A 3,654-nucleotide genomic window follows, 5' to 3' on the forward strand; every position below is an offset into this window, starting at 1 on the left:
GCTCTTTGAGTTACGCAGGTATTCTAAGAATTAGGGTCCTCTGGCTAAACAAATAGCTGCCTAATAAATGTCACTATTTTATGCATTGGAAGATTTTAGAAAATATATATTATTGTACAAATAATACCAAAAGGTACTTGAGGTGAAATTAAGAGTGAATGGCTTTTCTTAATTGAAGAATGCTAATAGATACTCTTAACAAAGTAGCTATTAATTAATAGTGTTAATACAATTAAGAAAGGAAGACAAGGGAAAGCCAATCCTATGAAATGAGATTAAACTCTGGCCAATATTCCACTAAGTGGTTTACATACATTTTAATGTGTGTAACATGCATTTAACAAGATAATTCAAAAGTAAATACATGAGGGAAATGGCGGCTTCAGGAGAAAGCAGGACTTCGGGTGGCGGAGGCAGCACAGAGGATGCATTTATGATCTTCTACAGTGAGGTGAAACAAATAGAGAAGAGACACTAGGTTCTAACATCCAAGAATCAAATTGAAAGATTGACCCGTCCTGGTTCCTCTTACTTCAATTTGAACCCATTTGAGGTCCTTCAGATAGATCTTGAAGTCACAGATGAAGAAATAAAGAAGAGATTTCGGCAGTTATCCATATTGGTGCATCCTGACAAAAATCAAGATGATGCTGACAGAGCACAAAAGGCTTTTGAAGCTGTGGACAAAGCTTACAAGTTGCTACTGGATCAGGAGCAAAAGAAGAGGGCCCTGGATGCAATTCAGGCAGGAAAAGAATACGTGGAACACACTGTGAAAGAGCGAAAAAAAACAATTAAAGAAGGAAGGAAAACCTACAATTGTAGAGGAGGATGATCCTGAGTTGTTTAAACAAGCAGTATATGAACAGACCATGAAACTCTTTGCTGAGCTGGAAATTAAAAGGAAAGAGAAAGAAGCCAAAGAGATGCATGAAAGGAAACGACAAAGGGAAGAAGAGATTGAAGCTCAAGAAAAAGCCAAACGAGAAAGAGAGTGGCAGAAAAACTTTGCGGAAAGTCGAGATGGTCATGTGGACAGCTGGCGAAACTTCCAAGCAAATACAAAGGGGAAGAAAGAGAAGAAAAATCGGACCTTCCTGAGACCACCAAAAGTAAAAAGGGAGCAGCGTGAGTGACCATCTAGGGTCACAGCCACAGAACCTTCCTCCAGCCGTCTCCCTTCCTGCTTTGAAGGACTCATTCTTTCCTCCCACTTCCACCCTAACATAGAGTAGTATTTGCTTTTTAGCCCATTTTGTTTTCAATACAATTTATTATTGAACAGAGTAATTCTTTTGTACATCGAAATGAGGGGCTTGGTTAACAAAAGACCTTCCCCTACCCCCACTCCTAGAACAATCAGATTGGAAGGTGCCACCCATTGGTGCTGCCTTCTCTTCCCACAGCCAGTAACTTAATGTTTTGTACTTCACTGAATTGTGATGGTTAGAAACTTCGTGTATAGTTTGTAGAAATCACCCAATTAAACACCAACACCAATTGCTTAACACCAATTGCTTAACATGGTGTTGCTGTGACTTCAAAGACAAGCTTGAGCCATCTTAGGGGAGCCCCTTTAATTCAGTTGCTAGCTTCTGGGTATGCCATTCTTGAAAGCCCCAGATCAGGCGGGAAGGCAGTGTGGACACCCAGAGCAATTGCTTGATGCCCTGGTGCCCTGTGGTGTTTGGCATGTGCCCTCCCATCTAACTTGAAGCATGCCTTGAAGCCCCAAACCACCTAAACCTGTCCACTTTCCAAAGAATTAGCTATCCTTCATTCAATACCATGGTATCCTAGTCTGTCTGCATTTGTTAGTGGTAATGTTCTTTATGTATAATAAATTTTTATACCAAAGAAAGGAAATACATATTTAATATTTATAATTTTTTGTACTTGTTGCTTAGCATCATCTTTTTTAAAAAATTGTGTGGTTAACTTCAAACTTCCAAACATGATCCTAGACTATAAAACAGAAATCATATTTATTTTTTACATGTCATTTGATCTGACTTGCATAGTTTTTAAAGAAATTTCTTCCTCCCACTAATTTTAGAGACCTTAAAATGCCTGTGCCTAAATAAATTTAGTTTCTTCTATAAGATGTCACAGAAATTCCATGCTGCATCAATGCTAAGATATTTGAGCTAATAATGAACAAATTTTTAAAAAACTAATGTAATCACTATTACTTTTAAATTATTTTTCAAAATCTCATTTTTACATGAGAAACCCATAGCTTTATACACTTTTATTTTGGCATCTCTTTCATGTTTAGCATTTCCTGAAACAATTCTATTAACATATAATAATGCAATCTGGGGGTGGGGGAAATTCACTTTTGCTAAATGCGGAGAGAATACACATAATCTTAGGGATTAACTTCTGAAACTGGAACCAAGATACTTAGTGATCAAATTTACTTGCCCTAGGCCAAATTTAATTCTTGTGGTTTAAGAAGCATGCTTTAAATTGGCCAATCTGAAAATACATGGAGGCTTCTCTTTCGAGATTTATTCCTGCATTGAACACTGTTGGTATTCCACCCAGGTCCACTGAGATATATTTATCAGCCTCTGTGTGCTTTGCCTCTAACAGCTGGCTTTTGTGACTTTCTTCAGAGGACTTCCCTTAGGCTACTGGATCTTTTAGGGCCAGAAGTGCCACAGGAGGTTTACTTTCACTCAGTTCCTTTTAGGCAGCCCCCATAGCCAATAATTGATTGGCCCTGGAAGGGAAGCTGTTTCCCTTCCTTTGAAAAGGGCATATCTTCCCCTGTGACTTACACTCAGAGCTCCTAGTGAGATTGGATTGAGGATGGGAACTGACAACAAAATAAAAACCCTCACCTTTGCTTGCCTTCTTCCTCTTTGTCAACTTTCTTGAATCTTCGAGGAACACTTACATGTGAATCCATGTCTACTTGGTTTCTGGAAATCTAATACTCCCATTGATTTAACAGCTCTTCAAAAGAAGGAAGATCAATTGCACATAGAGATATCTATGTAAAAATCCTAGGTAGATTTTCAACCACTAGATCTAACACTACAATTTTAAAAAGATCAAGAGGCAATAATTCCAGGAAAGCAAAAATATAGTTAGATAAAATGAACACTATTTGATGGCACAACAAACTGACTGTAATCAATAATAAGTTAGGGTATACTTTAAAATAACTAAAAGAGTGGAATTAGTGTTTCTAACACAAAGAAATGACGAAAGCTTGAGGTGATGGAAATCCCAGTTACCCTGATTTGATTAATTCATATTGTATGCCTATATGAAAACATCACATGCACACTAAAATATATACAAATATTATGTACCAATAATAATTAAAACTAATTTTTTAAAAAATTGTTCTATAATAGGACTTCTACTAAACATGATTAACAGTATTAATCATGTATTAAACAGTATTAATTCTCAACAGAGTTGAAAATTATCCTCTTGATTGACATATGGAAAATAATAGTAGGATATTTCCTCCCTTAAATTATAAAAAGTAGTGTCAATCTCATGCTTCATTGAAAGTGCCCAGTAACATTCTATTTATAGGAGACTTTTTGGATTAGAAATTAGCATCTCTCCCTAGTTTTATAATTCTGTGATGTCTTCTTCTCCTGTACATTCATAAAAATCAAAGATAATATG

The 3,654-nt window shown here is 36.5% G+C and overlaps 1 pseudogene; it reads left to right on the forward strand.

Moving 5' to 3' along the window:
- The first annotated feature begins 373 nt into the window (after nucleotides 1-373).
- Nucleotides 374-1,484, forward strand: LOC105871236 (dnaJ homolog subfamily C member 8 pseudogene; annotated as a pseudogene).
- Nucleotides 1,485-3,654: the final 2,170 nt, after the last annotated feature.

This window comes from Microcebus murinus, chromosome 1, assembly GCF_040939455.1.
Source record: "Microcebus murinus isolate Inina chromosome 1, M.murinus_Inina_mat1.0, whole genome shotgun sequence".
Lineage (NCBI taxonomy): Eukaryota > Metazoa > Chordata > Mammalia > Primates > Cheirogaleidae > Microcebus > Microcebus murinus.